This window comes from Nerophis lumbriciformis, linkage group LG13 (genome assembly GCF_033978685.3).
Source record: "Nerophis lumbriciformis linkage group LG13, RoL_Nlum_v2.1, whole genome shotgun sequence".
Taxonomy (NCBI): Eukaryota; Metazoa; Chordata; class Actinopteri; order Syngnathiformes; family Syngnathidae; genus Nerophis; species Nerophis lumbriciformis.
Genome location: NC_084560.2, coordinates 36283544 through 36310420, shown reverse-complemented (window position 1 = coordinate 36310420; position 26877 = coordinate 36283544).

Below are 26877 nucleotides of genomic sequence, written 5' to 3'. Positions count from 1 at the left end.
TTACCGTCATTTTTTACAGTTTACTTTAGAAAAAAGCAACACACCGTTGGAGTATTTATTGACTTATGTAAAGCTTTTGACACAATCGATCATTCCTTACTTCTGCAAAAATTGGAAAACTTGGAGAATGAGCAAAAAAAACAAACTTAATCTGATTATGATATTAGTAAAAACAGGGTTTTTTGGGGGGGTTAAAACTTGGAAAGGCAGTAATACAGCATCAATCATAAAATAAGTTGACCAAGATTTTGTAAAACAACTTTTTGATGCACTTTTTAAGGAAAAGGGAGGAGAATAAGCAAAAAATATACTTTATCTGATTATGATATTAGAGAAAACATGATTTTTTGGGTTAAATCTTGAAAAGGCAGTAATATAGCATCAATCACAAAATACGTTCACCAGGTTTCTGCAGAACAAGTTTTCAAAGCGCTTTTTTGAGGAAGAGGGAGGAGAATGACCAAAAAACAGACTGTATCTGATTATGATAATGAGCAAAAACAAGATATTTTACTTGTTAAATCTTGAAAAGGCAGTAATACAGTGTCAATCACAAAATAAATTGACCAGGTTTTTGCAAAACAACTTTTTGATATGCCTTTTTGAGAAAAAGTGAGGAGAATGAGCAAAAAGCAGACTTTATCTAAATATGAAATTAGCAAAAAACATGATTTTCTTTTGTTAATTCTGGGAAAGACAGCACTATAGCATCAATCACAAAATAAGTTGACCAAGTTTCTGTCGAACAACTTTGTAAAGCGCCTTTTTGAAGAAGAGGGGGAGAATGAGCAAAAAACAAACTTAATCTGATTATGATATTAGTAAAAACAGGATTTCTTTTGGTTAAAACTTGGAAAGGCAGTAATACAGCATCAATCACAAAATACGTTCACCAAGTTTCTGCAGAACAACTTTTTAAAGCGCTTTTTTGAGGAAGAGGGAGGAGAATGACCAAAAAACAGACTATATCTGATTATGATAATTAGCAAAAACAGGATATTTTACTTGTTAAATCTTGAAAAGGCAGTAATACAGTGTCAATCACAAAACAAGTTGACCAGGTTTTTGCAAAACAACTTTTTGATATGCTTTTTTGAGGAAAAAGTGAAGAGAATGAGCAAAAAGCAGACTTTATCTGATTATGAAATTAGCAAAAAACATGATTTTCTGTTGTTAATTCTGGGAAAGACAGCAATATAGCATCAATCACAAAATAAGTTGACCTAGTTTCTGCCGAACAACTTTTTAAAGCGCCTTTTTGAAGAAGAGGTAGGAGAAGAAGCAAAAAACAGACTTAATCTGATTATGATATTAGTAAAAACAGGATTTCTTTTGGTTAAAACTTGGAAAGGCAGTAACACAGCATCAATCACAAATTAAGTTAACCAAGTTTTTGCAAAACAACTTTTTAAAGCGCTTTTTTGAGGAAGAGAGAGGAGAATGACCAAAAAACAGACTGTATCTGATTATGATAATTAGCAAAAACAGAATATTTTACTTGTTAACTCTTGAAAAGGCAGTAATACAGTGTCAATCACAAAATAAGCTGACCAGGTTTTTGCAAAAAAACTTTTTGATACTCTTTTTTGAGAAAAAGGGAGGAGAATGAGCAAAAAGCAGACTTTATCTAAATATGAAATTAGCAAAAAAACATGATTTTCTTTTGTTAATTCTGGGAAAGACAGCAATATAGCATCAATCACAAAATAAGTTGACCAAGTTTCTGCCGAACAACTTTTTGAAGCGCCTTTTTGAGGAAGAGGGAGGAGAATAAGCAAAAAACAGACTTAGTCTGATTATATTAGTAAAAACAGGATTTGTTTTGGTTAAAACTTGGAAAGGCAGTAATATAGCATCAATCACAATTTAAGTTAACCAAGTTTTTGCAAAACAACTTTTTAAAGCGCTTTTTTGAGGAAGACGGAGGAGAATGAGCATAAAAAAAACAGTCTTCATCTGATTATAATAGCCAAAACAGGATTTTTTGGGGTTAAATCTTGGAATGATATCACACATTATCGGACCAATACCCGATATCAACTTCGGTTTTCTTTATGCCAACATTGCTCAGTTTGGATGAAAAGTGTCAAGAGCGCCACTCATACTTACCTACTCAGTGGCCTAGTGGTTAGAGTGTCCGCCCTGAGATGGGTAGGTTGTGAGTTCAAACCCCGGCCGAGTCATACCAAAGACTATAAAAATGTGACCCATTACCTCCCTGCTTGGCACTCAGCATCAAGGGTTGGAATTGGGGGGGTTAAATCACCAAAAATTATTCACGGGCGCGGCCACCGCTGCTGCTCACTGCTCCCCTCACCTCCCAGGGGGTGATCAAGGGTGATGGGTCAAATGCAGAGAATAATTTCTGCATTTGTGTGTGACAATCATTGGTACTTTAACTTTTTAACTTTACTTGATAGCGTTCTGCGTAACCATGGCGACGTGACCCTGGAAAGCAGGCCACTTGATTAGGAACCGGCCCGGTAAAGACACATGTACATGTATCCACGGTGAAGTATTTTTCACGAGCGTACGTTTTCGCACCAAAATGAACTGCGGCAATGCAATGATGTCACCAGCAAGGGGAAATTGCATCATTGTTTTTTTTAGCTCATTTATCCCCGAATTAAAAAAGTATCTGAGCGCATGTTCTCGCGTACAATGATGATATTATTATATATTTATTATTGCATCGTTGGCAATGGACCAAGACGACAGACGCCCCGACACACGTGCACGATCAATAATTCATCAATAATTGGCTGAGGTATTGACCCGCAGCGGTTGCTGAGCTAATTGCAGGAGCAAATGTGCCGCTGCAAGCACTCGCCTTTCATTCTGCTTCCTGCGAAGAAAATAGCTCGGGGAGAACACCACTGAAGGACGAGTTGGAAGGAGAGAGGAAACTAAAAAAGGACTGGGGGTCTCTCTCGCCGTTTTATGGATGTATAATTGGTCGTAAACGCCAACGATGTATGCACTCGTAATCAAACGTTACAACGTCGCACTTGTTAACCAGAGGGGGCGCTGTACTCCCACGGCACCTGTGCACATTGCAGGACTGGAAGAGTAGAGGAAGGAAACTTGCTGGAACGCTTAATAACTCTACGTAAATGTTTCAAACTGAAATCATATGGTTTGTATGCATCAACAAAGTATCTTTCTATTTCTTAAGTACACACTCTTTCTATTATGACAGACAAAAAAGCATGTACTGCTTTAAAAGGCACACTTTATGAACCCTATTATTATTATCCAATATTACCACAAACATTGTGCTGCCATTTACTCATTATTTTGTTGTTGTTCAAATAAAAATAAATACTCATTTCCTTTGACTTGAATCATCTGCCTGTCTCTCTGAGGTCTTTATCAACCATTGGTCCCTTCAAAATGTCATTTTTTGTTTATCTTAAAACTAGAGATGTCCGATAATGGCTTTTTGCCGATATTCCGATATTGTCAAACTCTTTAATTACCGATACCGATATCAACCGATATATGCAGTCGTGGGATTAACACATTATTATGCCTAATTTGGACAACCAGGTATGGTGAAAATAAGGTACTTTAAAAAAAAAATAAATAAAATAAGATAAATAAATTAAAAACATTTTCTTGAATAAAAAAGAAAGTAAAACAATATAAAAACAGTTACATAGAAACTAGTAATTAATGAAAATGAGTAAAATTAACTGTTAAAAGTTAGTACTATTAGTGGACCAGCAGCACGCACAATCAAGTGTGCTTACGGATTGTATCCCTGCAGACTGTATTGATATATATTGATATATAATGTAGGAACCAGAATATTAATAACAGAAAGAAACAACCCTTTTGTGTGAATGATTGTAAATGGGGGAGGGAGATTTTTTGGGTTGGTGCACTAATTGTAAGTGTAGCTTGTGTTTTTTATGTTGATTTAATAAAAAAAAATAAAATTAAAAAAATTAAAAAACCATACCGATAATAAAAAAAATGATAATTTCCGATATTACATTTTAAAGCATTTATCGGCCGATAATATCGGCAGGCTGATATTATCGGACATCTCTAATATATATATATATATATATATATATATATATATATATATATATATATATATATATATATATATATATATATATATATATATATATATAGGGGCTTCACGGTGGCAGAGGGGTTAGTGCATCTGCCTCACAATACGAAGGTCCTGAGTAGTCCAACCCAAGTTCAATCCCGGGCTCAGGATCTTTCTGTGTGGAGTTTGCATGTTCTCCCCGTGACTGCGTGGGTTCCCTCCGGGTACTCCGGCTTCCTCCCACCTCCAAAGACATGCACCTGGGGATAAGTTGATTGGCAACACTAAATTGGCCCTAGTGTGTGGATGTGAGTGTGAATGTTGTCTGTCTATCTGTGTTGGCCCTGCGATGAGGTGGCGACTTGTCCAGGGTGTACCCCGCCTTCCGCCCGATTGTAGCTGAGATAGGCTCCAGCGCCCCCCGCGACCCCAAAGGGAATAAGCGGTAGAAAATGGATGGATTGATGGATTTATATATATATATATATATATATATATATATATATATATATATATATATATATACAGGCTATTATCGGACATCTCTAATATATATATATATATATATATATATACATATATATATATATATATATATATATATATACAGGCTGATATTATCGGACATCCCATATATATATATATATATATATATATATATATATATTAGAGATGTCCGATAATATTATCGGCCGATAAATGCTTTAAAATGTAATATCGGAAATATATATATATATATATATATATATATATATATATATATATATATATATATATATATATATATATATATACAGTATATATATTAGAGATGTCTGATAATGGCTTTTTGCTGATATCCGATATTCCGGTATTGTCCAACTCTTAATTACCGATACCGATATCAACCGATATATGCAGTCGTGTAATTAACACATTATTATGCCTAATTCGGACAACCAGGTATGGTGAAGATAAGGTACTTTTAAAAAAAAATTATAAAATAAGATAAATAAATGAAAAACATTTTCTTGAATAAAAAAGAAAGTAAAACAATATAAAAACAGTTACATAGAAACTAGTAATTATTGAAAATTAGTCAAATTAACTGTTAAAGGTTAGTACTATTAGTGGACCACAATCATGTGTGCTTACGGACTGTATCCCTTGCAGACTGTATTGATATATATTGATATATAATGTAGGAACCAGAATATTAATAACAGAAAGAAACAACCCTTTTGTGTGAATGAGTGTAAATGGGGGAGGGAGGGTTTTTGGGTTGGTGCACTAATTGTAAGTGTATCTTGTGTTTTTTTATGTTGATTTAATTAAAAAAAAAAAAAAAAACGATACCGATAATTAAAAAAACGATACAGATAATTTCCGATATTACATTTTAATGCATTTATCGGCCGACGATAATATCGGCGTATCGGACATCTCTAATTACGATATTGTCCAACTCTTAATTACCGATTCCGATATCAACCGATACCGATATGTACAGTCGTGGACTTAACACATTATTATGCCTAATTTTGTTGTGATGCCCCGCTGGATGCATTAAACAATGTAACAAGGTTTTCCAAAATAAATCAACTCAAGTTATGGAAAAAAAATGCCAACATGGCACTGCCATATTTATTATTGAAGTCACAAAATTCATTATTGTTTTTAACATGCCTCAAAACAGCAGCTTGGAATTTGGGACATGCTCTCCCTGAGAGAGCATGAGGAGGTTGAGGTGGGCAAGGTTGAGGTGGCGGGGGAGTGGTAGGGGGTAGTGAGGGATGTATATTGTAGCGTCCCGGAAGATTTAGTGCTGCAAGGGGTTCTGGGTATTTGTTCTGTTGTGTTTATGTTGTGTTACAGTGCGGATGTTCTTCCGAAATGTGTTTGTCATTCTTGTTTGGTGTGGGTTCACAGTGTGGCGCATATTTGTAACAGTGTTAAAGTTGTTTATACGGCCACCCTCAGTGTGACCTGTATGGCTGTTGACACATTCACTTGTGTGTGTGAAAAGCCGTAGATATTATGTGATTGGGCCGGCATGCAAAGGCAGTGCCTTTAAGGTTCATTGGCGCTCTGTACTTCTCCCTACGTCCGTGTACACAGCGGCGTTTTAAAAAGTCATACATTTTACTTTTTGAAACAGATACCGATAATTTCCGATATTAAATTTTAAAGCATTTATCGGCCGATATCGGCAGTCCGATATCGGACATCCCTACTTAAAACTGAATGCCACTGTATGTAGTATGCCCTTGGTTGGAATTTAATTTAATAATATTACATTTAATTTACTGCATTATATGTTATTCTATTGTAAATATTGTAAATTCTGAGAGAGTTGTGTGAGCTGAGAGGTATCTGAGCAAAATTGTCTTTAATGATTGTCTGTCATTGTTAACGTGTCCTGTGTTGTACTGTATTGTGTTCATTTCAAATGTCTTTGGTCCCCCTTGAGAACGAGATGCTGCATCCCAAGGGGTTTTCCATTAATAAATTCAAAATTATTGTATATCTGCTCGACTTACGATTTCGAAGCAAATTTTAAAAAATCGTATTGTGGTAAAAAAAAAAAAAATCAACCTGGCGGATCAAACGACAAGAACTTCACCATGAAAAAAAATGGTACTGTTTTTCCATTTGCAATAACACAACATGTGCAAACAACAACTGTAGATTTTACAGTTAAAAAACTAAGTTCAAGTTTTTCCATTTACAGTAGTACACCCTAAATACAACAACCGTAGATTTCACGGTAAAAAACAAAACAAAACTGGCAGCTCAGCTCAGATTTTTACCGTTATATAAAAGTTGTACCATTTTTTTCAATTTACAGTACTATACGTAATTATACCACATTCACATATTATGTACCTATAATCTATATTTAATGGTCTACACACCTGTATTAGACCATATTTACATTGTATGTACCTATAATCTACCATATTTACGTCATATTTAATGGTCTACACACCTTTAACGTACCACATTTACATCATATGTACCTATAATCTACCATATTTACATCATATTCATTAGTCTACACACCTCTGATATATCACATATACATTATAATCTACCATATTTACATCATATTTAATGGTATGCACACTAACATACCAATATCTGCCAATTGTACCTATAATTTACCATATTTACTTTGTATTCAATGGTCTACACATGTCTAACGTACTACATTTACATCATATGTACCTATAATCTACTATATTTACATCATATTTAATGGTCTACACACCACTAATATACAACATTTATATTTTATGTACCTATATCTACCATATTTACATCATATTTAATGGTCTACTGTTGCGTTTTGGACCAGTTGTTCCTCCCAGGGAATTCAAGTCACAAGTCGCTCCCAAGCTCTTTACGACACTTAAAGCTGAGTTGAAAAACCACCAGAGACAGAATAGGTATTTTGTAATATATTTGCAAAGCTTTGCAGATATACATTGACAGAGACAGCATAGAACATTCGGATCGCCCCGCTAAGATGGTCTGTCCTCCCGACCAAAACCCTCTCCCCTCTTCCATCTCTCTAGTCAAAACACATGCACATTATCTCTCTAGTCAAAACACATTCCAAAGATCAAGGTTAACACACACAGTTTACTTGCAGACAAACAGAAAGAGAACAAATGGAAAACACGAGCTGTTTTCAAATATGACTATGAAATAAAAGAAGTAACACTTAAATTCGGATATATGTAAATATCTGCCTCCGACACTACACACCTATAACGTACCACATTTACATCATATGTACCTATAGTCCACCCTATTTACATCGTATTTAATGGTCTACACACCTTTAACGTACCACATTTACATCATATATACCTCAAATCTACCATATTTATATCACATTAAATGGTCTGCAAACCTAAATTGGACCACATCTACAATGTATGTAACTCTCATGTACCATATTCACATCATATGTAATGGTCTACACACCTCCAAAATACCACATTTACTTGAAGTGTACCTAAAATCTGCCATATTTACATCATATTTAATGGCCTACACGACAGTAGTCTAATGTGCCATACATCGTATGTAACTCCAAGGTACTAAATGTACATCATGTATACCTATAATGGATCATATTTAATGGTTTACACACCTACACAGCAGACACGAGACATTGATACGTTGATTACATGTACATGCCCTTTAAAGGTCAGAAACTGACATTGAATAAACGTCGTCAAAAAGCATGTTTCAACGTTGTATTTGTGTTGTAGAATATTGGTTGGGAAGTGACCAAATTCCAACGGTCAAATAAACGTCAGAACCCGACATTGATTAAACGTTGTGAAAAAGCATGTTTTTTCAACGTTATGTTTGAGTTGCTCAACGTCAGGACCTAATTCAACAAGTTCTCAACATTGTTTCAATGTCTTGTGCCTGCTAGGTACAGTATAATAATCTAATGCACCAGTCTGCCGCACGGTGGCATTGATAACATGTCAGGAGATCTGGGTTCGAATCTGAGTTAGGGTATCTCTGTGCTACGTTGGCAGAGGTGGGTAGAGTAGCCAGAAATTGTACTCAAGTCCTCACGGTGGTGGACCGTTTCACCAAAATTGTGAGATTCATTGCCTTGCCTAAGCTGCCCTCCCCCAAGGAGACAGCAGAAATCATGATGAACAATGTTTTCAAGATTCAAGGCTTCCCTAAAGACATTGTCTCCGACCGGGGGCCCCAGTTCGTGTCACGGTTTTGGAAGGAGTTCTGCAGGCTCATCGGAGCTAAGGCCAGCCTGACCTCAGGTTATCACCCGGAGGCCAATGGCCAGACCGAACGCCTCAACCAACAACTGGAAAACTGCCTCCGGTGCCTGGTGTCCCAAAATCCCCCTACATGGAGCAAACACCTGGTCTGGGTCGAGTATGCACACAATTCGTTACCTACATCTGCCACAGGGTTCTCTCCTTTTAAAAGTGCTTATGGTTTTCAACCTCCAGTCTTTCCAGACAATGAGCTGGAAGTGTCGGTCCCCTCTGCACATGCCATGGTCCGACGCTGCCGACGCATCTGGGCAGCAGCTCGTCAGGTGCTGGTTCAACAAGGAGACCGAGTGAAGAAGGCAGCGAATCGCAAGAGGCGACTCGTCCCTGCATATCGGCCAGGGCAGAGAGTATGGCTCTCAGCCAAGGACATGCGGCTCAAAGTTCCCTCCAAGAAGCTAGCACCACGGTTCGTAGGTCCATACCCATTACCAAAATCATCAGCTCTCAGCAGTACGACTTTGTCTGCCTCGGTCCCTGCGTGTACACCCGACCTTCCACGTCAGTCGAGTACAGCCTGTCAAAGAGAGCCCGCTGGTTCCGGCCACCACGTCCCCTCCACCACCCGAGATGATTGAGGGCGGCCCTGTCTACAAGGTCAAGAAGTTGTTGGCAGTTCGCAGTCGGGGTCGGGGAAGACATTACTTGGTAGACTGGGAGGGGTACGGACCGGAGGAGAGACAGTAGGTACCTTCTCGACATATCATGGACTCCATCCTCATTGAAGACTTTCATAGGGACCATCCTGGACAATCTGGGCCGTCAGGAGTCGGCCCTAGAAGGGGGAGTACTGTCACACCGCGGTGAGGGATGTCTTGTCTTGGTTTTTTCTGTCTTGTGATTTGCATGTTTTAGTTTGAAAAGTAACTCTCCTCTCGTTTCAGGTCACTTGCCCTTCCTTTTGTGTCATCAGTCTGACATCATCCCTGTTCCCTGATTGTTTCCACCTGTTCCCTATTACCCTCATGTGTCTTATAAGCCCACTCCTCCTTTTGTTCTGTGCCAGATTGTCTCGTTTATTCGTGCTCTCTAGCATCCATGTCCATGCCCATGCCTTGCCTCGTCCCGTGCTTATGTTCCTTGATCCTGAATCCCTTCGTTGCTATTTTGAGTTTTCCTTTCTTCCTCCTCAGCAGAGTGATTTTTTTGTTATTTAGTTTATTCAGCCGAAGTGGTGAGTTATCAGTTTTTTTTCATTCTTTCCTCAAGTTTTTGAGTGACAATTTTTGTTAAAATTTATTAGATTAGATAGCGTAGAATTTTTCATAGCTGTTGTTTCATCCTCCTGTTGGAGCGTTTTTTGTTAATACATTTTATAGCATATACGGCGCCAATTATAGTTCGTCTTTGCTTTTGTGTTTTCCTCCGTTCGGAGTGATTTTCGGTTGTTCCTTTTTTTTGGACCCCTTTTTGGAACACACTTCCTCTGATTATGATATTAACAAAATATTTTGTTTAAATCTGGGAAAGGCAGTAATACAGCATCACTCACAAAATAAGTTGACCAAGTTTTTGCAGAACAACTTTTTGATGCATTTTTTGAGGAAGAGGGAGGAGAATGAGCAAAAAACAGACTTTATCTGATTATGTTATAAACAAAAACATGATTTTTTTTTGGGGTTGTATCTTGGTAAGGTGGTAATACAGTATCAATCACAAAATAAGTTAAACATGTTTTTGCAGAACAACCTTATGCGCTTTTCTCAGGAAGAGGGAGGAGAATGTGCAAAAAAACAGACTTTATCTGATTATGATATTAGTAAAAACTGGAGTAGTTTGGTTAAATCTGGGAAAGGCAGTAATACAGCATTAATCACTAAAAAATGTTTCCATGTTTTTGCAAAACAACTGTTTGATGCACTTTTTTGAGGAAGAGGGAGGAGAATGAGCAAAAAAAACAAACAAGATTATCTGATTATGATATAAACACAACCAGGATTTTTTGGGGGGGTTACATTTGGAGAAGGTGGTAATACAGCATCAATCACAAAATAAGTTGACACATTTTTTGCAGAACAGCTTTTTGACGCACTTTTTTGAGGAAGAGGGAAGAGAATGAGCAAAAAAAATTTTGATTTTCGGTTCCATCCATCCATCCATCTTCTTCCGCTTATCCGAGGTCGGGTCGCGGGGGCAGCAGCCTAAGCAGGGAAGCCCAGACTTCCCTCTCCCCAGCCACTTCGTCCAGCTCCTCCTGGGGGATCCCGAGGCGTTCCCAGGCCAGCCGGGAGACATAGTCTTCCCAACGTGTTCTGGGTCTTCCCCGTGGCCTCCTACCGGTCGGACGTGCCCTAAACACCTCCCGAGGGAGGCGATCGGGTGGCATCCTGACCAGATGCCCAAACCACCTCATCTGGCTCCTCTCGATGTGGAGGAGCAGCGGCTTTACTTTGAGCTCCCCCCGGATGACAGAGCTTCTCACCCTATCTCTAAGGGAGAGCCCTGCCACCCGGCGGAGGAAACTCATTTCGGCCGCTTGTACCCGTGATCCTGTCCTTTCGGTCATAACCCAAAGCTCATGACCATAGGTGAGGATGGGAACGTAGATCGACCGGTAAATTGAGAGCTTTGCCTTCCGGCTCAGCTCCTTCTTCACCACAACGGATCGATAGAGCGTCCGCATTACTGAAGATGCCGCACCGATCCGCCTGTCGATCTCACGATCCACTCTTCCCTCACTCGTGAACAAGACTCCGAGGTACTTGAACTCCTCCACTTGGGGCAGGGTCTCCTCCCCAACCCGAAGATGGCATTCCACCCTTTTCCGGGCGAGAACCATGGACTCGGACTTGGAGGTGCTGATTCTCATCCCAGTCGCTTCACACTCGGCTGCGAACCGATCCAGCGAGAGCTGAAGATCCTGGCCAGAAGAAGCCATCAGGACCACATCATCTGCAAAAAGCAGAGACCTAATCCTGCAGCCACCAAACCGGATCCCCTCAACGCCTTGACTGCGCCTAGAAATTCTGTCCATAAAAGTTATGAACAGAATCGGTGACAAAGGGCAGCCTTGGCGGAGTCCAACCCTCACTGGAAACGTGTCCGACTTACTGCCGGCAATGCGGACCAAGCTCTGACACTGATCATACAGGGAGCTGACCGCCAAAATCAGACAGATTTTCGGTTGCTCCTTTTTTTTGGAACCTTTTTCGCCGATTAGTTTTTTGGTAAATATAGATATTGTAATTCCTTGACTTTGGAGGTGAAAGGAAGCTGTCAAAATAAAAGCCTGTCAAAGTTCCCTACTCTGCATTTGAGTCCTATCCTTTTTACCAAGCCTGACAAGTAACAGCTATATCTCTCATCATTGCCTGCGAGAGGCAATGATGAGAGATATAGCAGATTAGTCTCGCTTAACAAGTGGCTGGCTAGCTTCTGTAGACAACAGGGACTAACGTTTATTGATAATTGGCCCTCTTTCTGGGGCAAACCAGGCTTGCTGATGAGAGACGGCCTTCACCCTAACCAGGAAGGCGCCATCATCCTGTCTAAAAACATAGACTACTGTTTAAGTCACATTTGACTAACTACACTAGAGCAAGCCCGGTCACAGGCAATTACAGAGCTTGCTAGTCCGGGTGAGGAGTCAGTTAAGCTAGAACTAGCCAGCACCAGGCTGGATAATTCCTGTACGCATAGCAATTTTCTTAGAATAACACACAACTCACATAATGTGTTTTCTGTTGTGAATGTGTCCGGGGTAGATATGCATTCTACTGAGGTGGCAAATCATGATGCGTTCAGTCGATCGCAGCATCAAGCAAACAATCTGAAAATTCCCGTCGTATCAATTCCTAGATATGGTCGAAACTATTTAAAGTGCACTACGTATAATAAACGCAACATTATTAATATTGCTACTACGGATAATTTAAACAAAAACTCGTCAAAACAGCCCAATACTTATAATATGCAATATGCAATGCGTCTCCCATAATAATGTGACCTCGGACTATGTTAAGGTAACGTGCGGAGTTCCTCAGGGTTCGGTTCTTGGCCCTGCACTCTTTAGTATTTACATGCTGCCGCTAGACGACATCATACGCAAATATGGTGTTAGCTTTTATTGTTATGCTGATGACACCCAACTCTACATGCCCCTAAAGCTGACCAACACGCCGGATTGTAGTCAGCTGGAGGCGTGTCTTAATGAAATTAAACAACGGATGTCCGCTAACTTCTTGCAACTCAACGCCAAGAAAACGGAAATGCTGAATATCGGTCCTGCTAAACACTGACATTTATTTAATAATACCACCTTAACATTTGACAACCAAACAATTACACAAGGCGAATCAGTAAAGAATCTGGGTATTATCTTCCACCCAACTCTCTCGTTTGAATCACACATTAAGAGTGTTACTAAAACAACCTTCTTTCATCTCCGTAATATCGCTAAAATTCGTTCTATTTTATCCACTAGCGACGCTGAGATCATTATTCATGCGTTCGTTACGTCTCGTCTCGACTACTGTAACGTATTATTTTCGGGTCTCCCTATGTCTAGCATTAAAAGACTACAATTGGTACAAAATGCGGCTGCTAGACTTTTGACAAGAACAAGAAAGTTTGATCATATTACGCCTATACTGGCTCACCTGCACTGGCTTCCTGTGCACTTAAGATGTGACTTTAAGGTTTTACTACTTACGTATAAAATACTACACGGTCTAGCTCCGTCCTATCTTGTCGATTGCATTGTACCATATGTCCCGGCAAGAAATCTGCGTTCAAAGAACTCCGGCTTATTAGTGATTCCCAGAGCCCAAAAAAAGTCTGCGGGCTATAGAGCGTTTTCTATTCGGGCTCCAGTACTATGGAATGCCCTCCCGGTAACAATTAGAAATGCTACCTCAGTAGAAGCATTTAAGTCCCATCTTAAAACTCATTTGTATACTCTAGCCTTTAAATAGCCCCCCTGTTAGACCAGTTGATCTGCCGTTTCTTTTCTTTTCTCCTCTGCTCCCCTTTTCCTTGTGGGAGGGGGGGGGGGGGCACAGGTCCGGTGGCCATGGATGAAGTGCTGGCTGTCCAGAGTCGGGACCCGGGGTGGACCGCTCGCCTGTGCATCGGCTGGGAACATCTCTGCGCTACTGACCCGTCTCCGCTCGGGATGGTGTCCTGCTGGCCCCACTATGGACTGGACTCTTACTATTATGTTGGATCCACTATGGACTGGACTCTCACAATATTATGTCAGACCCACTCGACATCCATTGCTTTCGGTCTCCCCTAGAGGGGGGGGGGGGGGGGTTACCCACATATGCGGTCCTCTCCAAGGTTTCTCATAGTCATTCACATCGACGTCCCACTGGGGTGAGTTTTTCCTTGCCCTTATGTGGGCTTTGTACCGAGGATGTCGTTGTGGCTTGTGCAGCCCTTTGAGACACTTGTGATTTAGGGCTATATAAATAAACATTGATTGATTGATTGATTGACAAGTAACAGTTCGAATTGAGAATGGGTATTTTGGAATTCCTGGAATTTAGGGAAAACCGGGAATTTGTTGTCCCAAATAAGAGGAATGTTTTGAAGGTGGAATGGTAAAAAAACGGTTGAAAAATGTGGCCTGTGAAAACTTTCCAGGAAGACGTGAAAATAGGGCTTAGGAAAACCGGGAATTCCTGGAATTTTTTGGAACTTAGAAAATGGCAGTTTGATTGTCTAAGGTGAGCGGAGTGTGCGGCTGTTGGAGCGGTTCAAACCGGATGAGAAATGTGGGAATTGTGCATGTTCGGAAAATCGGCCCATGCATTTTTGGGCCGATATAGCTCGGTTGGTAGAGCGGCCGTGCCAGCAACTAGAGGGTTCCAGGTTCGATCCCCGCTTCCGCCATCCTAGTCACTGCCGTTGTGCCCTTGGGCAAGACACTTTACCCACCTGCTCCCAGTGCCACCCACACTGCTTTAAATGTAACTTAGATATTGGGTTTCACTATGTAAAGCGCTTTGAGTCACTTGAGAAAAAGCGCTATATAAATATAATTCACTTCACTTCACTTCAATGGGGAAAATGTCCCGGAAAACCAGGAATTCTGGGTAATCCGGGATATTTAAAAAAAAAAAAATTTTTTGGGTCGAGCCGAACATTTTGATATCTGAACGGTACTGATCGGAAAAAAACTGTGTGTGTGTGTGTGTGTGTGTGTGTGTGTGTGTGTGTGTCTCAGCGGAGAGTCAAGCTGTCCTCCATTCAAAACCCCATAGAGATAACTGCTGATTTAGCATAATAATGAACACGGTCAGCATGAAAGATTTATGGACACCTTCATAAAACCACCAGACTATTTAAGTTTATTCTATAGCCGAATATTTTCCCCAAATACATATTGTGTAATTTCCATTTGAGTTGTGTTCTGATTTTCCTATTTGTTTGTGTTTCGGTGACTCCGCCCACTGATGCCTAATTGCCATGATCATTTTGAATTGGCTTCAAAATGATGCCCAAATTGATTGAACCTGAATTAAAATGAAAGTAAAAGTAACCGGAGTGTTTGGAAAAAAAGGATGACTGATGTGTGCTTGTGTCAGAAATGGAAAATGGGGGGTTTAGCTCGCTGGGATTCACGCGCTAATTGGCCGCGGATGAGGCTGACCCTTGCTGCTCCTCGTCTCTCATCACACTCTGCATCAACATGTCGGATCCCTTCCATTTTCCAATGGATTTTCGCAGGAGCCATGAGCGCTTCCAACATTTCAATTTGCACAAATGCAAAGAGAGGAGAAACGTTTTGTCCCCTGTGCTGCAATCAACACCTGCTGCATATTTTGTCCCTGAGGGACGCCACATGGACATCAACATCCATCAAGGCAGCTTTAGAGCCACAAAGACCTGTAGATAACATATTTTAAAATCAACACGGTCCTTGCCCAACCCATATCTCAGACCCGATCTATCTGACTTCCCTCCACTAGCGTAAAACGCTAAACTTGAGTGTTAGAGTCATCTCTCGCATCACTGCGCTTCAATTCTTGCAGCCATTTTACATCACAATTTTTCAAAACAACATTTTCCAACACATTTACTAAATTAATAAAACAAATGTATCATAAGTGATACATACAATTTTTTTAGCCCTTGTATTTTCCCCTAAAAGCCTGACGTATCAGATCCGATACATGCAATAAACATATAATCCACATGGAGGCAGTAATTGGCTTATTAGAGAAACAAGAGAGAATCAGCAAAAACAGACGTTATGTGATTATGATATTAGCTAAAACTGGATTTTTGTTTGGTTAAATCTTGAAAAGGCAGTAATACAGTATCAATCACAAAATAGGTTGACCAAGTTTCTGCAGAACAACTTTTTGAAGCGCTTTTTTGAGGAAGAGGGAGGAGAATGAGCAAAAATACAGTCGTTATCTGATTATGAAATTAGCAAAAAATTAATATTTTTTGAGGGGTTAAATCTTGAAAAGGCAGTAATACAGTATCAATCACAAAATAGGTTGACCAAGTTTCTGCAGAACAACTTTTTAAAGCGCTTTTTGGAGGAAGAGGGAGGAGAATGAGAAAAAATACAGTCTTTATCTGATTATGAAATTAGCAAAAAAAAAAAATCTTTTGGGGGGGTTAAATCTTGACAAGGCAGTAATACAGTATCAATCACAAAATAGGTTGACCAAGTTTCTGCAGAACAACTTTTTGAAGCACTTTTTTGAGGAAGAGGGAGGAGAATGAGTAAAAATACAGTGGTTATCTGATTATGAAATTAGCAACAAACAAAAAAATGTTTGGGGGGGTTAAATCTTGAAAAGACAGTAATACAGTATCAATCACAAAATAGGTTGACCAAGTTTCTGCAGAACAACTTTTTAAAGCGCCTTTTTGAGGAAGAGGGAGGAGAATGAGTAAAAATACAGTCTTTATCTGATTATGATATTAGTAAAAACAGGATTTTTTCTTTTTTTTTTTTAATCTTGAAAAGGCAGTAATACAGCATCAATCCAAAAATAAGCTGACCATGTTTTTGCAGAACAAACTTATGTGCTTTTTTTCAGAAAGAGGGAGGAGAAAGTGTATAAAACAGACTTTATCTGATTATGATATTAGTAAAAACTGGAGTTTTTGGTTCAATCTGGGAAATGCAGTAGTACATCATCAATCACTTAATAAGTTGACGAAGTTTTTGCAAAACAACTGTTTTGATGCGCTTTTTTGAGGAAGAGGGAGGAGAATTAGCAAAAAAAATTATGATTATGTTATAACAAAAAACTGTTTGTTTGTTTTTTTGTTAAATTATGGGAAGGTGGTATTAAAGCATAAATCACAAAATAAGTTGAATAATTTTTTGCATAACAACTTTTTGATGCACTTTTTTGACAAAGAGGGAGGAGAATGAGCAAACAAACACACTTCCTCTGATTATGATATTAATAAAATATTTTGTTTAAATCTGGGAAAGGCAGTAATACAGCATCACTCACAAAATAAGTTGACCAAGTTTCTGCAGAACAACTTTTTGATGCATTTTTTGAGGAAGAGGGAGGAGAATGAGCAAAAAACAGACTTTATCTGATTATGTTATAAACAAAAACATGATTTTTGTTTTTGGTTATATATTGGTAAGGTGGTAATACAGTATCAATCACAAAATAAGTTGAACATGTTTTTGCAGAACAACCTTATGCGCTTTTCTCAGGAAGAGGGAGGAGAATGTGCAAAAAAACAGACTTTATCTGATTATGATATTAGTAAAAACTGGAGTTTTTGGTTCAATCTGGGAAATGCAGTAGTACATCATCAATCACTTAATAAGTTGACGAAGTTTTTGCAAAACAACTGTTTTGATGCGCTTTTTTGAGGAAGAGGGAGGAGAATTAGCAAAAAAATTATGATTATGTTATAACAAAAAACTGTTTTTGTTTTTTTTTGTTAAATTGTGGGAAGGTGGTATTAAAGCAAAAATCACAAAATAAGTTGAATAATTTTTTGCATAACAACTGTTTGATGCACTTTTTTGAGGAAGGGGGAGGAGAATGAGCAAAAAAAAATTAAGATTATCTAATTATGATATAAACAAAACCAGGATTTTTTTGGGGGGGTTACATTTTGAGAAGGTGGTAATACAGCATCAATCACAAAATAAGTTGACAACATTTTTTGCATAACAGCTTTTTGACGCACTTTTTTGAGGAAGAGGGAGGAGAATGAGCAACAAAAAACAAAACATACTTTCTCTGATTATTCTCTGATATTAACAAAAATATGATTTTTCTTTTGTGGGGAGGGGGTAAATCTTGAAAAGGCAGTATTACAGCATCAATCACAAAATAATTTCCATTCAAAAATGGAAAGGGAGTAATACAGCATCAATCACAAAATAAGTGTACTATGTTTTTGCAGATGCGCTGCAAAAACATGCGCTGATTATGATATTAGTAAAAACTGGAGTTGTTTGGTTAAATCTTGAAAAGGCAGTATTACAATATCAATCACAAAATAAGTTGACCAAATTTCTTTTTTGAGGAAGAGGGAGGAGAATGATTAAAAAACAGGCTTTATCTGATTATGATAGCAAAAACTGGATATTTTTGGTTAAATCTTGAAAAGACAGTAATACAGCATCAATCATAAAATAAATTGACCAAGTTTTTGTCGAACAACTTTTTTTGGAAGAGGGAGGTGAATTAGCAAAAAGCAGACCATATCTGATTATATTAGCAAAAACATGATTTTTTTTTGTTAAATCGGGGAAAGACAGCAATATAGCATCAATCACAAAATAAGTTGACCAAGTTTCTGCCGAACAACTTTTTTAAAGCGCCTTTTTGAAGAAGAGGGAGGAGAATGAGCAAAAAACAGACTTAATCTGATTACGATATGAGTAAAAACAGGATTTCTTTTGGTTAAAACTTGGAAAGGCAGCAATACAGCATCAATCATAAATTAAGTTAACCAAGTTTTTGCAAAACAACTTTTTAAAGCACTCTTTTGAGGAAGAATGAGCAGAAAAACAGTCTTTATCTGATTATATCACGCAAAACTAATACCGTATTTTTCGCACTATAAATCGCTCCGGAGTATAAGTCGCATCGGCTGAAAATGCATAATAAAGAAGAAAAAAAACATATATAAGTAGCACTGGAGTATAAGTCGCATTTTTGGGGGAAATGTATTTGATAAAAGCCAACACCAAAAATAGACATTTGAAAGGCAATTTAAAATAAATAAAGAATAGTGAACAACAGGTTGAATAAGTGTACGTTATATGAGGCATAAATAACCAACTGAGAACGTGCCTGGTATGTTAACGTAACATATTATGGTAAGAGTCATTCAAATAACTATAACATATAGAACAGGGGTCACCTACGCGGTGCCCGCGGGCACCAGGTCGCCCGTAAGGACCAGATGAGTCGCCCGCTGGCCTGTTCTAAAAATAGCTCAAATAGCAGCACTTACCAGTGAGCTGCCTCTATTTTTTACATTTTATTTATTTACTAGCAAGCTGGTCTCGCTTTGCTCGACATTTTTAATTCTAAGAGAGACAAAACTCAAATAGAATTTGAAAATCCAAGAAAATATTTTAAAGACTTGGTCTTCACTTGTTTAAATAAATTCATTTATTTGTTTTACTTTGCTTCTTACAACTTTCAGAAAGACAATTTTAGAGAAAAAATACAACCTTAAAAATGATTTTTACCTTTTAAATTCCTTCCTCTTCTTTCCTGACAATTTAAATCAATGTTCAAGTAATTTTTTTTAATTTTTTATTGTAAACAATAATAAATACATTTTAATTTAATTCTTCATTTTAGCTTCTGTTTTTTCGACGAAGAATATTTGTGAAATATTTCTTCAAATGTATTATGATTAAAATTCAAAAAAAATATTCTGGCAAATCTAGAAAATCTGTAGAATCAAATTTAAATCTTATTTCAAAGTCTTTTGAACTTCTTTTAACATTTTTGCTCTGGAAAATCTAGAAGAAATAATGATTTGTCTTTGTTAGAAATATAGCTTGGTCCAATTTGTTATATATTCTAACAAAGTGCAGATTTGATTTTAGCCTATTTAAAACATGTCATCAAAATTCTAAAATTAATCTTAATCAGGAAAAATTACTAATGATGTTCCATAAATTATTTTTTAAATTTTTTCAAAAAGATTCAAATTAGCTAGTTTTTCTCTTCTTTTTTTCGGTTGAATTTAGAATTTTAAAGAGTCGAAATAGAAGATAAACTATGTTTCAAAATGTAATTTTCATTTTTTTTCTTGTTTTCTCCTCTTTTATAAAAATGTTAGTGGCTAGCTAGTTAAAATGGGATATTGTGATTTCACAAGACTGTCTTAGAAGTGATCATTTGAAAATGTTCAATTTGAAAAATGTGCACTTAGACAAAACATAAAAATAAAGTGTTGCATATTGATATTTATCTGTTTCTATATATATTTATTGTGAGAAATCATTAAGATGATCAGTGTTTCCACAAAGATAAATATAATTAGTTATTAATAATAACAGAGTTAAAGGTAAATTGAGCAAATTGGCTATTTCTGGCAATTTATTTAAGTGTGTATCAAACTGGTAGCCCTTCGAATTAATCAGTACCTAAGAAGTAGCTCTTGGTTTCCAAAAGGTTGGTGACCCCTGATATAGAACATGCTATACGTTTACAAAACAATCTGTCACTCCTAATCGCTAAATCCCATGAAATCTTATACGTCTAGTCTCTTACGTGAATGAGATAAATAATTTTATTTGATATTTTACGGTAATGTGTTAACAATTTCACACATAAGTCGCTCCTGAGTATAAGTCGCACCCCCGACCAAACTATGAAAAAAACTGCGACTTATAGTCCGAAAAATACGGTATATGTCTGGGTGGGGGGGTCCTACTTTGTAAATAATGTGTACCCCTTTCAGATATCGCATTTAGTTCCCACTAAAACATTCACATGTTGCACAATGAGATGTAAACATGGGATCATGTGTACATTCCTGTAACTTTCCGTTTGTAAAATATATCTTTATTAGTATTTCTTTAATATAATAACATCATTTTATGATTACGGTTCGGGTTCAGTGAATGTGCATATGAAATTGGTGGGGTTTGGTACCTCCAACAAGGTTAAGAACCACTGATCTAGTCTCTTACGTGAATGAGCTAAATAATATTATTTGATATTTTACGGTAATGTGTTAACAATTTCACACATAAGTCGCTCCTGAGTATAAGTCGCACCCCCGGCCAAACTATGAAAAAAACTGCGACTTATAGTCCGAAAAATACGGTAACCGTAATCAGTGCCAGGTCAAAAAACATTAACATCCGTGGCTGTTGGCAACCACCTCCTGTTTTTTTCTTTATCAAGTCTGCATTGGAAGTGTGATTAGGGTGCAGCATTTAGCAGCTCCATGCACGTGAAATTGTTACAAATTGTACTTTCTCATGCACTCCAAAACATTAATACCATTTTTTTTTTTACATTCTCTCTAATTGTCCATTTTCTTCAAGCTTTGGCTCAATAAACGTTCAGGCTAGTGGTTAAAGTCTCAGACAGATAGACTGCTAATTAGGCCGCCAAAACCGATGACACCAAACCTGGTTAGCACCAACACCAAGTCCATGGAAAAGGAAGAGGCGGGTTGTGGTGGGCGACCTGAAGACAAACAGAGACATCAAGGAGCGGCGACACGTTTCAGTGGAGGGACTCTAACGAGGTATCGAACAAGCGCACATTGATCTTGAAACAATGATAATGTAGACGCTAATCTGGAGGATTGGAGCCGGGTGGTCCTGAGAGGGTGGAAAAGGATCTGTCAACGAATTGATTGGCCAAAAACACATCAAAGAGCAGCTGTTTAACTAATTGTAAAGCTAGCTTTACAAGGAAACCGCCACTGAGGGAAATATTCCTTCTATTCGCAGACACGAGGATGGCGGAACACTCGCGCTTCACGCTGTCAAACACCATTACTGCACAGCATGAACACTATTGACGCATGAATTGTCATCGTTTTACAGTAATATTTTTCTACCAGCGGGATACAAAAATAAATGACGCTTGCGTTTTTGTTTTTTTAAAAGGTGTTGGTGAAACGTCCACCAAGATAGATAGGGAAACAGCTAGTATACTTCTAAGATGGCGTCAAGTCACAGAATCAATGACTGAGTAAGAAGTGACCGAAAATGATAGCATAATATAGTGGCATGATAAGCAAGTTAGCATTAGCATGTAAACATGTGAACAGCTAGCATACTTCTAATATGGCGTCAAGTAACAGAATCAATGACCGAGTAAGAAATGACCAGAAATGCTAGCATAATATAGAGGCATGATAAGAGAGTTAGCATTAGCATGTAAACATGTGAACAGCTAGCATACTTCTAATATGGCGTCAAGTAACAGAATCAATGACTGAGTAAGAAGTGACCGAAAATGATAGCATAATATAGTGGCATGATAAGCGAGTTAGCATTAGCATGTAAACAGCTAGCATACTTCTAATATGGCGTCAAGTAACAGAATCTATGACCGAGTAAGAAATTACCAGAAATGCTAGCATAATATAGAGGCATGATAAGTGAGTTAGCATTAGCATGTAAACATGTGAACAGCTTGCATACTTTTAATATGGCGTCAAGTAACAGAATCAATGACCGAGTAAGAAATTACCAGAAATGCTAGCATAATATAGTTGCATGATAAGCGAGTTAGTATTAGCATGTAAACATGTGAACAGCAAGCATACTTCTAATATGGCGTCAAGTAACAGAATCAATGACTGAGTAAGAAGTGACCGAAAATGCTAGCATAATATAGTGGCATGATAAGCGAGTTAGCATTAGCATGTAAACATGTGAACAGCTAGCATACTTCTAATATGGCGTCAAGTAACAGAATCAATGACTGAGTAAGAAATTACCAGAAATGCTAGCATAATATAGTGGCATGATAAGCGAGTTAGCATTAGCATGTAAACATGTGAACAGCTAGCAAGTAACGAAATCCATGGCTTAGTAAGAAATGACCGAAAATGCGAGCATAATATAGTGGCATGATTTTGATTTGATTTAGATTTTTATTAAAAGGGAACATTATCACCAGACCTATGTAAGCGTCAATATATACCTTGATGTTGCAGAAAAAAAAACATATATTTTTTTGACCGATTTCCGAACTCTAAATGGGTGAATTTTGGCGAATTAAACGCCTTTCTAATATTCGCTCTCGGAGCGATGACGTCACAATGCGACGTCGCATCGGGAAGCAATCCGCCATTTTCTCAAACACCGAGTCAAATCAGCTCTGTTATTTTCCGTTTTTTCGACTGCTTTCCGTACCTTGGAGACATCATGCCTCGTCGGTGTGTTGTCGGAGGGTGTAACAACACGAACAGGGACGGATTCAAGTTGCACCAGTGGCCCAAAGATGCCAAAGTGGCAAAAAATTGGACGTTTGTTCCGCACTTTACCGACGAAAGCTATGCTACGACAGAGATGGCAAGAATGTGTGGATATCCTGCGACACTCAAAGCAGATGCATTTCTAACGATAAAGTCAAAGAAATCTGCCGCCAGACCCCCATTGAATCTGCCGGAGTGTGTGAGCAATTCAGGGACAAAGGACCTTGCTAGCACGGCAAGCAATGGCGGCAGTTTGTTCCCGCAGACGAGCGAGCTTAACCCCCCTGGATGTCTTGGCTCACACCGTCCCTTATGCCACCGAAGATGATCAAGAGAAGAATATCGACCCTAGCTTCCCTGGCCTGCTGACATGAGGGTATGTCTACAGAATATATTAATTGATGAAAATTGGGCTGTCTGCACTCTCAAAGTGCATGTTGTTGCCAAATGTATTTCATATGCTGTAAACCTAGTTCATAGTTGTTAGTTTCCTTTAATGCCAAACAAACACATACCAATCGTTGGTTAGAAGGCGATCGCCGAATTCGTCCTCGCTTTCTCCCGTGTCGCTGGCTGTCGTGTCGTTTTCGTCGGTTTCGCTTACATACGGTTCAAACCGATATGGCTCGATAGCTTCAGTTTCTTCTTCAATTTCGTTTTCGCTACCTGCCTCCACACTACAACCATCCGTTTCAATACATTCGTAATCTGTTGAATCGCTTAAGCCGCTGAAATCCGAGTCTGAATCCGAGCTAATGTCGCTATAGCTTGCTGTTCTTTCCGCCATGTTTGTTTGTGTTGGCTTCACTATGTGACGTCACCCAACCATGCAAATTTTGCATTTCCTTTGGAAATCGAGGTCCCAGAGTCTGGAGGAAGACAGGAGAGGCACAGGATCCACGTTGCCTGAAGTCTAGTGTAAAGTTTCCACCATCAGTGATGGTTTGGGGTGCCATGTCATCTGCTGGTGTCGGTCCACTCTGTTTCCTGAGATCCAGGGTCAACGCAGCCGTCTACCAGCAAGTTTTAGAGCACTTCATGCTTCCTGCTGCTGACCTGCTCTATGGAGATGGAGATTTCAAGTTCCAACAGGACTTGGCGCCTGCACACAGCGCAAAATCTACCCGTGCCTGGTTTACGGACCATGGTATTTCTGTTCTAAATTGGCCCGCCAACTCCCCTGACCTTAGCCCAATAGAAAATCTGTGGGGTATTGTGAAAAGGAAGATGCAGAATGCCAGACCCAAAAACGCAGAAGAGTTGAAGGCCACTATCAGAGCAACCTGGGCTCTCATAACACCTGAGCAGTGCCAGAAACTCATCGACTCCATGCCACGCCACATTAACGCAGTAATTGAGGCAAAAGGAGCTCCAACCAAGTATTGAGTATTGTACATGCTCATATTTTTCATTTTCATACTTTTCAGTTGGCCAACATTTCTAAAAATCCCTTTTTTGTATTAGCCTTAAGTAATATTCTAATTTTGTGACACACGGAATTTTGGATTTTCATTTGTTGCCACTTCAAATCATCAAAATTAAATGAAATAAACATTTGAATGCATCAGTCTGTGTGCAATGAATAAATATAATGTACAAGTTACACCTTTTGAATGCAATTACTGAAATAAATCAAGTTTTTCAAAATATTCTAATTTACTGGCTTTTACCTGTATATATATATATATATATATATACCTGTATATATATATATATATATATATATATATATATATATATATATATATATATATATATATATATATATATATATATATATATATATATATATATATATATATATAAGAAATACTTGACTTTCAGTGAATTTTAGCTATATATATATTTATTTTATTTTATATATATATATATATATATATATATATATATATATATATAAATAAAGGAAATACTTGAATTTCAGTGACACACACATAACACTCATCTAGTCGTTGTTGAGTTAAGGGTTGAATTGTCCATCCTTGTTCTATTCTCTGTCACTATTTTTCTAACCATGCTGAACACCCTTTCGCAGGTACCCAGAAAGGTTTCGAGTACCACCAAAAAACTGAATCTCTGAAGACAGTATACAAATCTGTGTTAAAGGTGTACAAATGCTGTTTGTATAATAAGCATGTTATTTTTTTTACAAAAGAGGGTTAAGAGTTCAGTACTAAAAAAAAAGAAAAGAATGTGGCTTGAGTACAGTTTTTTAATTGAGCTGCTGCAGTTTTTGGTTGGGTTGTTTATTTATTTTGAGTAACTTCTATACATTTCTAAAAGGGGAGGAATGTAATAAAGTGATCTATGTTTGTCTGTTGCCATCTCCTGGTGAATGTTGGCTATAGCGTACTTGGGTTACTTTTTGGTTGGCCAACGATTTACGTGGTGTTGCGCACCTGACGTCACTCAGGTCCGCATGGATCTGGAGGGGGCGTGGCTTCCAGCTCCGCCTGAATTTCGGGAGATTTTCGGGAGAAAATTTGTCCCGGGAGGTTTTCGGGAGAGGCGCTGAATTTCGGGAGTCTACCGGAAAATCGGGGAGGGTTGGCAAGTATGGTTTTGTCCTTTGAACAAGGTGATGTTCATGCACGGTTCATTTTGTGCACCAGTAAAAAAACATAGAACTTTGTCTTGGATTTGAAAAAAAACAACAATGTTTTATTTTTCACTAAAGAAGGGTTCGGTAAATGCGCATATAAAACTGGTGGGGTTCGGTACCTCCAACAAGGTTAAGAACCACTGCTCTAGAACAATAGTCAAGATGACACAAGACTAAACTCTTAACAATCTGACAAAGAAGAGGTGGATCAACAAAAGCAGCACATTTCCTGGAAATACCAACAGCCCTTTCCATCTTTGTAACTATACTGTATCACTGATATGGAAGTAGTTTGACATGTACCTCACTCCTACCCACTTCTCCAAAGTGGGCTGGCTCAGAGTGGAGGACAGAGTAAAACAACTTGCACTGAGCCTTTTCTATAAAATCCGCTACACCTCCCTGATACCGAAGTACATATCAAACTAACACTAACCACGTTAAACCCAGATTCCGATCTAACAAAGGTCTTAACTCATTCTCTTTCTATGCCACATCAATGTGGAATGCACTCCCAATAGGTGTAAAAAAAAAAGGGCATCTCTATCCTCCTTCAAAACCGCACTAAAAGAACACCTCCAGGCAACTTCAACCCTAAACTAACACCCTCCCTTCCTCATCATACCTCTTCGGATTGTAAACAATCAAATGCAGTCACTTTTTAAACAACCAAATGTACCGTATTTTTCGGAGTATAAGTCGCACCGGAGTATAAGTCGCACCTGCCAAAAATGCATAATAAAGAAGGAAAAAAACTGCGACTTATAGTCCAAAAAATACGGTAGTCACTTTTTCTTATAATTTCTGATCTCTCTCTCTGTGTCCACTACTTGCTGTACATATGTACCAAGTCAGACCTACACTGTTCCAATGTCCATTTCTCTGATGATGCAATTGTTGATGACTGAAGTGTTGATACCAACCAAACTTAACCCCCCTCCTCCATATCCCACACCCCGGATTGTAAATAATGTAAATAATTCAATTTATATACTGTGATGATTAACTTGTGTGATGACTGTATTATGAAAATAGTATATATC